The sequence below is a fragment of the Ochotona princeps genome, chromosome 20 (genome assembly GCF_030435755.1).
Source record: "Ochotona princeps isolate mOchPri1 chromosome 20, mOchPri1.hap1, whole genome shotgun sequence".
In the NCBI taxonomy this organism is placed as follows: domain Eukaryota; kingdom Metazoa; phylum Chordata; class Mammalia; order Lagomorpha; family Ochotonidae; genus Ochotona; species Ochotona princeps.
The window spans coordinates 16,690,169-16,701,862 of record NC_080851.1 but is presented as its reverse complement, the minus strand read 5'-3'; the positions used below and the strand labels follow the sequence as shown (position 1 = coordinate 16,701,862).

Genomic DNA, 11,694 nt, shown 5'->3' with positions numbered 1-11,694 from the left:
TGCATCAAGAAACCTGAAAAAGTTCTTAACCTTTGTTGGTAGTTCCCTTTGTATTCTCTGTTTATCTGAAACAGCTATAATTCATTAGCTAATTTAATGTATTTCATTTCATTTCATTTGAAAGACAAAATAACAGGAAACACAGAGAGGCAGACAGTTGTATTTCCATCCGTGTTTCACCCCTCAAAGGTCCACAGAGGTCAGGCGTAGGCCAGGCGAAATCTAGGAGCCTGGAATTCAGTCTGGGTATCCCACATGTGTGACAGCAATGCAGCTATTGGAGCAATCACTTGATCTCCCCAAATGTGCATTAGAAGGAAGCTGGGATTAACAGGAGAGTCCAGACTTGAACACAAGTGCTTCAATACAGATGCAAGCATCTTAAGTATTAGGCTAAATGCCCACATAGTGGTTATTTTAGAAGTAAAGTTGAGTGCTGAGAAAGAACAGTGCCTATATTCCTATTTCTTAGGAGAGCTCACAGAGTAAATGACATGTGGTTTGATATTTTATCAATGCTAGTTGTGTCAACTAATATATATATGCATATATACATATATATTGTTAAGCATAGGATAGAAAACTTATGTAAAAAAATCATTGGAATACAATTACTGGTGTGGTATAAATTGAATACATTTACATATGCCTATAAATACGTGAGGAAAAATTCATCTAAGTCTAAGGTCTTGTGAGGAGTATAATTGGTACAGGGGAGACAATCTGACTTAATTATTAGTTGTATCTATGTTTATATGTCCACATCCTTTGATAATATATACTTTTGATAATATATACTTTTGATAATATATACTTTTCTATAAGAAACTTAATTTTTTATGTACTGTGTGTTTTTTTTAAAATGATAGAGGTGCTTTACTCATTTAGAGCATCCTACATATCACTTATATTCTCCAGGAAGCAGATAGAAAGAGCTGGGCATGCAAGTGGTCTACTGGAGTACAAACTAGCACAAAGGAAGAGGTGGAGGGAATAGAGTTAGACAGAGGGAGACTTCGGGCTATAGCAGGCAATCTCTCAGTAGTGAAAGCAGAAGAGGCGATATTGAGGTTGTGTAAGGGAACTTCCAATTTTGTTGCAGATCTGATAAAACTGTGGCTAAGCCAACAGGGGCTTCACCACACACACTCTGGGGACTGCCTGGGAAGGTGATCTTGGCTAGGAAACCAAGGTGAATTGGAAGACACTATTAGTTAAAGACTGTCCCCTATCTTGCATCTCAATAACAAGGGCTTTCTTGAGGGTGTGTAACCAATGCACTTCAATGGTTGCTAAAACATCCAATCTCTCCTGAGAAGTCCATGGCCAAGTGGCCTTCCGACACTCAGGATGAGGACTTGGGCTCCATTAGCAGGAGCCCAGGACCAGTCGCACAAGGAGGCACATATTGTCAGATGTATTCTCATAGGATTTGAGAACACGCTCCCTCACACAGCACAGCTTCCAAGGATTCCTCTGCTTTAGCTTCCTTATTCTAAAAAGGAAAAAAAAAAGAGTTGAAGGCATAGTGAAAGAGTATTGCTTTTCAGAGTCTTATCCTGTTACCTCCTAGAACTCCATGTCCTATTCAGAGATGAATTAGGAAGAAGAGAAAAGACAAAAATCTTTTTAGTACCAGGGACAAAAAGACCTTTCCCATCTTTTTTTTTAAGTCCTAATAGTCCTGTGTTAAAACTAGTACTGCTGTGGTGTCATGCACCAGAGTTTTCAAAGCTCTTTGGCAAAGACGTAACTCATTAAGCTAACTCTTGTGGCCTCCCTCCCTCCCTCCAAAAGATTACAACTGAACCTGTACCTCACATCTTACTGGTAAATAACAAACTCAGAAACATTTCCTCATTTCTGTTACTTTCTACAGAAAGCACAGCTTTTATCCATCCATGTACTTTTATGGATCAATCTTTCCATTTAGCACTGCATGATGCAATCAGATTTTATTGAATCCTTTCCACCAGGGGAAAAAAGAAAGTCTATTCTCTTGCTTTTAATGCGTGGAGGCTCCAACCTTGGTAGGGTAACTTCTCTTGATTTTACTTAACAATTCAACTTGATAGGGGTCTTTCTTTACAAGAAATTAAAAGCATGATTGTTCTGTCGCACAAATAAAAATGACTTTACATTTCGTAAAAATGCATTTCTTAGTTTTTATATAGTTAGTGTAGTTTGTTTCTTTTCAGAACTTCTAGCTTTATTGTATCATTTTTATTCTGACTTGAGGGGAACAGCTCACATTCACCAAAAGTCCCTAGACAAGAGGGCGACCCAAGATGTTAACATTCTGAAATAATGTGCACACTGTCATCTGCTGCGATTCACTTCGTGCAGCTGGGTGGCATTGCACATCTGTGTGCTTTGTACAGGGCGGGTGGGTTTTGAGCTCAGGACTGCTTCTCAGGAGAGGTGCAGCCAAGGCATCCATCCCTTGGGGAGAAAAGAAAGTATCTAATTCCCTAAGGTTACAGCACTCAGTCACTCAGCGAATACTTACTGAGTCCTCACCGTCTGCCAAGACATGTTCTAAGAGCCAAGGATTAAGCAATGAACAAAACAGATGAAAAATTCACTATTACACCATTCCATGAAAGAAAAACTGAATGAAGTTTGACTTCGTTAAAATCAAAAACTTCTGCTCTGTGAAAAGCGGTAATAAGAGAATAAGCAGACATGCTGGCGAGTGTCAGAAAGTCTTCATAGGCACGTATTCACTAACAAACTGCTATCCAAATACAAAGAGAATGCAATAGTTTGGTTTAAATATAGGCAAAGATCTAAGGAACGCTTCACCAAAGAGAAGTCACAAATGGCAAATAAGCAAATAAAAAGATGTTCCCCATCACATGTCATTAGGGAGTTATAAAATTAAGCAGCAGTGAGACATTACTACACAATAACATGGACAAAATCCAGGACACTGACAATATCAAATGCTGGTGAAGCTTTGGAGCAATGGAAACTCGTATTGATTGCTTGCGGGAATGCAAAATTATGCATCCAACTTTGGAAGATATTTTGTCAATTTCTTACAAAAATCAAACATAATCTTACCATAAGATCCAGGAATTGTACCCCATAGCATTTACCCAACTGAACCGAAAACATATGTCCACACTAAAATATGTACATGAATCCTTAATCATGGTATCTTTCAGTAAGCACATACTCATGAATTCAGTAGGTCAATGGATAAACATGCCATTTCAGACAGGGAGTATTATTCAGTACTAAGAAGAAACAACCTGTCATGCTTAAAAAAAAAAAAAACATAAAAAAACCTTAAATGTCTATTTCTAAATGAATATAATGTCAACTAGAAAAGGCTACATATTATATGACTCCAACTATCTATCATTACGAAAAAGACAACACTATGTACAGTAAAAAGATCAGCAGGTGCCAAAGGCTGAGTGGGAGCAGGAGAAACAAATAGAAGGAGGGATAATCAGGTGACGCACCAGGGATTTTAGGGCAATGGTGGACATATATCATTATGTATTTGTTAAAAAACAAATGATTCCAACAGAAAAAAATGAAGGCTAATGTGAGCTAGGAACTTAACAACAATGTATCAATATTGACTCATCAGTTGTAACCAATGAACTACATTTATGCATGATGTTAATATAGGAGAAATTGTGTTCAGGGATGGAGGGGTGAGTATACAGGATTTTTGGTAAACCAAAGACTCAGTTATTCGATTGAGCCATCACGCTGACTCGGACTATTGTAATTTTTTTTTCTTTTTCTTAATTTTAGATGGTGTTTACATAGTCGATCGGTGGTAGGGGAAGGATCTAGGGTTAGGGAGAAGTGGGTGTGATCATTGTTTCCAAATTTTCTATTTCTTCTTCCCATTTCTGGGTGGAGGAGGGAGATAAAAAGAAAGCCATACTCAGCCTCCCTACCTAGGGCTAACAGATTCAGCACTCACAGCACGGGTGGACCCAAGGACCTGAGCCAGGAGACCCAGGACTATTGCAATCTTAAGAAGTGAAGGAAAGGGGCCAGAATTGTGACGTAGTGGGTAAAGCCATTTTCTGAAATGCCAGCATCCCATATGGATGTCAGTTCAGGTCTTACTGCTCTGCTTCCAATCTAGCTTCCTGTTAATGTGCCTAGGAAAGCACAATAGATGGGCCAAGTGTCTGGGCCCCTGCCAGCCACATGCAAGACCTAGAAAAAGCTCCAGGCTTTTGGCTTCAGCCTGATCTACCCTGGTTGTTGTGGCCATTTGGAGAGTGAAACAGTATCTCAAATGTTTCTCTTTCTGTCTCTTCCCTTTCTCTGTAGTCTCTGCTTTCAAATAAGTATTTTTCTAAAATGAAGCAAGATGCTGCTGCAGAGGTGAGGACATCATAGGATAGGTAGAAAAATAAAATTCAAAGCATAGGCAGTGAGTTGGGAGAAAAGTAAACCAGCTATTATGCCTGGAGTGCAGTGAACAGGAGGAATTAAAGGTCAGGGAAGGTGGGGAAAGTGGAATCTGTGGTCTGTGGGCTTGTATGCACTGCTGTAATGCTTCCAGTGAAGCGGTAATGTGTTCTGACAGTGTGCCTATGTTACCCTACTGAGATGCAGAGGGGTAGAATCAGGGAACCCTGGAGGAAGCAATGCAAAATTTCAAGAGGTGATGAAGGTTTAGATCAGGTTACAGCAGTGGAGATGCAGGGAAGTGCTCCTTATCCAGACACACCAAAATGAAGGTCCCAGGGGATGTGGCCCAAAGGGGCCACGGGGAGAATGCCTGTGGAACAGGACTCCAACTCACTTCTTCCTTGTAGCAAAGAGTTCCTGGATTCCCTGGTAGGAACTCAGGCAGTGAAGTCAGTTGTTTACTGGATGCTGGCTTATCTGCTATCCAGCTCCATGGTTGTGATGGTAAATTTTAGGTGTCAACTTGACTGGAGTAAGGCAACTGGGAAAGCCTGACTTTGGATAATGCAGCTGTTTCTAAAATAGATTTGCATGTGAATCTGAGTGCACTAGGGAGAGAAGACCTACACTCAAGCTGTGATATCTGGAAATATAGTCATCCAACACATGCCTCACTGAGCTAACATGAAGGTGCTGAAACCTTTGCCCCTTCTAGTTTCTAGAAGCCACGTGCTTTCATTTGTTCATGACTTCCGTGCTGTGTCTTTAGGTCTGCATCTTTCTGATCCTTTTTTGGTCATCCTGGCTCTCACTTTCTGCAGTTTTGAAAGACTCATGGAATTAGATTTGGTCAACTTACACCATCCAGTACATTCCTACCCTGCTACTATCCCCAATTCTGTAAGCTCAGTTACACCTGTGAAGTGTCTGCTGCCTCCTAAAGTAGCTTATTGCAAGTTCTTGGTAAGAAGGGTTGGTAGTTTGGAGGTTTCTTTCTTTGCTTTTGCTTGCTGTTGTGTGTATGAGAATTAGAGAAGAAAGAAAGCAAAAGCTGCAGAGCACCTGGTAATGAAATGACTCCTGCAGAGCACCTGGTGTAGGACTCACCTCGGAGTCATTCCACTCCAAGAGGACAACTTACCAGGACCTCACTGACTGCAGATTCCAGGGGAATCATACGTGCTTCCAAGGAAAGCTGGCAGCTCAGGATGAAGGAACTGCCAGTGCCAAAACAACTTGAATGAGATGCCAACAGTAACTTCTACACAGAGAAACAATGTCACAGTGAATTTTCACAGTCAGTATAAAGCAACATTTCTATATTGTGTAATATTTCCATGTACCTTCTATAAGGAGTGTTTCCTGGAGTTACAGAACCCAAGAACTGGTAGCCAGGATCCATGCCCTTCATCTGCCATACAGCCTTAATTTCTAATCAGAGAGATTGGAACCAAATCAGCTCTAACATTTCTTCCAGTCAAGACACTTTTTTCCTGTGAGTTTCTGGGAGACCCACTCTGAGGATGGTTGTGATAGACACCATGATGACGTAAGTAAAACATAGCAGTGTTCTGAAAAGGCCCTCCCATCCCTGAGGGGTTGATAGAGAATGCTTCAGAGATTTGGCTCCACATTCTCCAAAAAATGCCTGCTGTTTCCATGTATATCACGGATGCAGAGGACAAGTTAAGGAAATTTTGTGGAGGAAATCCACACCAAAGCCAGGAGAAGTCACACATATGCGCTTTTTCCAACTCAATTTTAAATGTCAACACACACTGAACTTATAAAAAGTGGCAAGAAACAACAACAACAAAAAAGAATTATTTAATGGGAGAGTATAATTACACTGAATGTTGCCTACAATTGACTTGGGATGCTAACCAGAGAAAACTAAGAACTGACTAAACCAGACCTTAACTAACCACAGGGAAGATGGAAAATTGACCAAGTATGCCAGACTGTAAACATTCTTGACCTTAGGAATGGGTTCTTGCCCTTGGGAAAACTTGTAAGGCAATGCAAAGTTTTCTGAGAACACTCAGAGTAGATTGGAAAACTGTTGTGATTCAAAATAAAAGTTTGCCTTTGGGAAATTTGAACTGTTTCAATACACATAACGGGGATTAGAGTAGATGCATGCGTCTAAGGCAGAATCAAGAGCTGCCAGAGCTGTCCTTTGGCTTTGCTTCTAGTGTATATGTTGCTAAATACATGTATTCAATCTTTGTGTCTGTGTAGTCCACTCCACTCTTGTCTTCTGCCTCTGGAATTGCTACCTTGACATAGAGCACAACACCATTTGCTGTTTAACTCTACTAATCACACTATACTATTTGTAAGAGAAAGAGCTAGAAGGTTGGAGGATATTACCAGTCTAAATAGGTGACAATACAGCATTTTCTGGTATTAAATGATGCAGAAGCTTTGTATTTAGGGTATTCTGTCATAATTTAAATGCACATTCAACCCAATATTGAACAATGCTAAGAGATGAATATGTTATATATCTGCATGAATTGTTAACAAAATGAAATTAACATGGAAAAATAAAGACAGAGCTTGGTTTAATAATTTAAAAAATCACATTTTTCACACGTTTGCATAAATGTTCAGAATTTCTCCTTATCATACTTTTTGGTATTACAATTGCTTAGGCATTGATTACAAGTAGTTGTTCTTTTTCAATATTTGCTTAAAATAACCAACAGTGAAAAGCTTTCATAATTAATGGCTGGAATAGAATACATCCAGAATCATTTACAATTGGTTTTGTTCAGTCGAATATTTTGGAGTAATAAATTGTAATTGAAAAATAATAAAATGATGTATAAATATATCCTTATATAACAAATAAATGAATGTAACATTAGTCTATTAAGTACATCTCTGTTATCACAGTCATGGTTCCTACTAATGCTTTTAGGGAGGAGGTATGTATGTGTGGTCTTCAAAAAATTAATGAAAAACGTGTATTAAAAAAATATTGTCTGGATTTTTAAAAAAGTGGAAGGCCAAAACAAGCTTACCCTTTCATTCCTTTTTGCCACCGACTTTTGAAGTACCCATGTGTGACTGTATTTTAAAGTAAAGAAACTCGTGCTGAGAGAAGGTAAGCCACTTGCCTGGGGCTGTTCATGTAAGTGCGGGGAATCAGAGTCCTAGCTCCGGCCTTCTTCCCATCTCATCCTTACAGTATGATAGGCTGTGATTGGCTGGTGGTACCCTGCGGGACATAGTGCAATGCACACAGTGTGTCTGTGTCTCCAGTCTCTGTGTGCTTTAACGTTTTCCTTTGGTTCTTGCAACAATACAAAATCTCTCATGCTAGCTTCTCAGCAAAACCTATGCCCAAAGAAGATTTAAAGTCAGTTACCTTTAGTGTACAGCCTCATTTTTTTTCCACCAGAATTTAACGTTTGATGACCCTTGGCACTGAGGCTCTAGAAATAAACTGGTCGGGAAGGTTTGGACTGGAAGTTGTGGTAGACTGGCGGGGCTTTGTACAAAGGGGCAGTGAGATGGGAAACAGGAACCCAGCTACCCCATGTCCTGGTTCTGTCCGTTGATGGATAAAGTCTTCTCTGATCGCACCAGGCTTTCGTTTTCTTTTTTAGAAGCCTTCTTTCCTCATGCCACCCTCAGTATTCCTTGTAATTTTAAAATAAAAAATCTTGAGGGAATTGTGTTGTGAAATGGAAAGTTGAGGCTTTATTCCAAAACATGGTTTCTCAAAACTCATTCTCTTAGAAACCAAGTGGTTTATGTGGTTTACATTTTCATCACTGAATGAAGCATATTTTCCAAAGAAGGGAGCCACATATGACCCACTGGGCCCTGCTGGCTCTAGCAGCCTGTGAAAGCATTGTGTGTGTGTGTGTGTGTGTGTGTGAGAGAGAGAGAGAGAGAGAGAGAGAGAGAGAGAAGGACTTTGGTCTAAAACATTGTTAACCTTACAGAAAAAGAAATGTAATTGTTCACAGAACTCTGCATATAAAGTTTTATAATGACAAAAGTTTTGAATTTTCCAGTTGTTTTTCATTTTTATTTGATTGTTACTAAAATACTTTTGGTGTAATTCCTTAGAATCACCATTTTATTTATTCCCACACTTGCACAAATAGAACCATAATAAAAACTCTTGAGATCACTCCAGAATATCAGAAAATATTTTTGTTAAGCAGATATGGAGTAGATTCTTTTTGAATAAATATTCATGCTAGAAAAATATTAAAAGTAAATCCAAAATTTGACTCCTTTGTGTGAGGGGAAGGGCAGAGATGATTAAGTACATCTGAGGGAGGAGAAAAGAAGTGTGATGCAGTCAGAATAACATAATGAGTTTGTAATCAGAAACATACATTTACATCTGGACTCAGCCTCTAGTAAGACATGCAAATTCAGACAAGGCAGTTAGCTACGATAAGCCTCTATTTTCTCAGCTGTAAAATGACAGATTGAACAAGAATGTTGTAAGAAGCCCAGTCTACCAGGCACAGGAAGCAGGGAAAGAAAACTCCCCAAAATTCTACCCACTCCTGGCTGGCAGCCAGCCCTCAGCTGGGACCTCAGTAGGTGGATGAATTGAAAGTTGGCCACTGGCTTTTTAATCGATTAGATCCAGAGAAAGAGCAGTAGAATTTTTCTGATGATGCATACGCTGAAAGAAAAATTTAAATCCAAACAGAATCAGGCATCTTTCTCAATTAGCAAACATTGTTACTTAGGATTAATAACTTTGAATTGTTGTCTGGGAGGCATTTAATTTGTAGATTTTCTTTCTAGAAATGACTCAGAAAAGAAGAATATCCAACCGCACTTCACTTCATTTCACCTCAGTTAAGGGCGTGTTTACTGCATGGACCAGAAGTTACAAACCAAGCTCAGTAAGACTCACAGTAGGAGATTAAGGCATAGTAGGATTTTATTTCATTGAGTACAACTTTCACTAGTGTCTGTAACAAAAGCAGTTGGCTTCAAAGTCCTGAGTGCAGAGAGACCCAACTTTACTGAGGAGGAAGAGAACTTAGAAGTTTATACATTACAGTTGCAGTAATGACCTTAAATTCACACTGAGACTGATTCCTTGCTTAGAAATCATGAACTTATGAAAATATGACTTGAATTTGGCTCCCATTTGTGCTTATGTGTTTGAAAAAATTAATGGATGGAAATGTAGCTTCATTTTTATTGAATCGTTATTGCTAAAGACATTAATGAAGCCAGACTTATCTATGAAGATTATTGTCACAGTAGAATTATTAAGAAATATAATGTCAATGAAATCACTTTTCTGCCATCCTGAATGATGAGAATGCAGCACAAAGACTAACATCAGCTCTAGATCCAAGAAAGAGCCCGATCCAGAGGCAAGTAAACTGGAAAACCATGGATTTCAGAGGCTCGCAGTCAGATGCAGTGCTCATGAATAGAAAATATGTGCATCTCTTTCCAATAATTCAGAATTCTTAAAGGAGTCAATGACTTTTAAGCCAATGTGTGCAAATCATACAAAATATTTCTAATCAGGAAATTAGTTGCAGACAGGGCAGGAACTGCCAAACATGGCATGCGTTTGAGGGTATCAGGAAGAGCATAAAACCAACTGTGTTCATGTTAGCACAAGCTGTAATCACAAATCACCATTAACTTACCATCATGTGGGGTAAAGGTGGTTTTTGCTAAAATGCAAAGCTTGGCTAAGCTTTCTTTATAAAATTAGGACATCTGGGCCTGGCGTGATAGCCTAGCAGCTGAAGTCCTCACCTCGAATGTGCCAAGATCCCATATGGGCTCCAGTTCTAATCCTGGTAGCCTTGCTTCCCATCCAGCTCTCTTCTTGTGGCCTAGGAAAGCAGTCGAGGACGACCCAAAGCCTTGGGACCCTGTACCCACGTGGGAGACCCAGAAGAGGCTATGGGCTCCTGGCTTCAGATCTGCTCAGCTCCACCTGTTGCGGTCACTTGGGGAATGAATCATTGGACGGAAGATCTTCCTCTCTGTCTCTTCTCCTCTCTGTATATCTGACTTTCCAATAGAAATTTTAAAAATCTTAAGAAAAAAAACTAGGAAATCTGAAGTCAGTTGTAACAGTGCTTGGAAGTACTAGGTTTGTAGCTTTATGCTCTGAACCAGAGGAAAATTATTTAAATATATATATGTAGATATGAAATTATGTAGATATATGTAAGGGAAACTGTTTAAATATATATGTATAGCTATAAAATTATGTAGATGTATATAAGCATATACATCTACATAAATTTAAAGAGAGAGACAGTATTCAAGGACAGGAAAAGACTCATAGTCTAGATGACTGCTTCAATCTAAGAAAGAAAAATGCTTCCTAGGAACGTACAACAGTAACCCTGAATTTAGGCTGGGTATAAAATTAGAGAGAAATCATCACAAATTTTTTTCTTGGGGGGAGGAAACAAACATTTTTTCATAGGTTGTTTATTTATTTATTTTTACAAATACATTGAATAACATTTGATGCTGCCCGTGTTGGATACAGTCCTTGGCCACAAATCTGTACCAACTCTGCAACCGGCTCAGTGATGGCAGAACCTTTCATCTCACTTTTTTGTTTACTATGATCCCTGCATTATTTTCACAATAAAGAAACATCTGAGGGGAGGGATTTTGGAAGGGGAATGGACAATGCCAGAGTCTATGGAACTGTATCTTAAAACAAAAGAAACACCACTTCTTTTCTTCCATAGGACTTTCCATGCTGGATGTACCTTCTTCCAGAACTCTGGTTTGCCCATCTTGTCTGGTCCATCGCCATGTCACCAACATCAGCGGTGGAAGTCTGTTCAGCCATCCCTTAAGCCCCTTCATGAAGGTGAAGTACAGGTTTGTGGCTTCTGTGTTGCCGGCACAGATGATCACGGCACCCACAGAGAGACCCAGGCAAGTTTGGAATTTCACACCGAAGGACCCACCATGTCCTCCTTGCTTCTACATCTTTGATGCTGTCCTCAGAGTCTGTCCATGGGAAGCCAGAGAACAAGCAGGTACTGGAAAGTCCAAGGGTTGGGAGTGCCAGAGCTGTGGAAGCAGCAGACCAAGAGAGAGCCATAACAAATTTCATGTAAAAAAAAAAAAATAGAGCTAAGGTAAAAACCAAGTGTTTTGAGGATGAAGCATGAAATAACAAAAATGCCCATGGAGTTCCTACTTGAAATTTGATGAAACAAAAATCGAGTTTATAGATGAAGGGCCAAGCCCTTCTCTAACACCTGGCCCTCTCCCTGGGTTTCTACACCTTCATTGCTAGAATTCCGGGTTTCTGTC

At 39.5% G+C, this 11,694-nt stretch overlaps 1 pseudogene; it reads right to left on the bottom strand.

Moving 5' to 3' along the window:
- Nucleotides 1–1,368: 1,368 nt before the first annotated feature.
- LOC118758171 (large ribosomal subunit protein uL14-like) lies at nt 1,369–11,364 on the bottom strand (annotated as a pseudogene).
- Between the last annotated feature and the right edge of the window lie 330 nt (nt 11,365–11,694).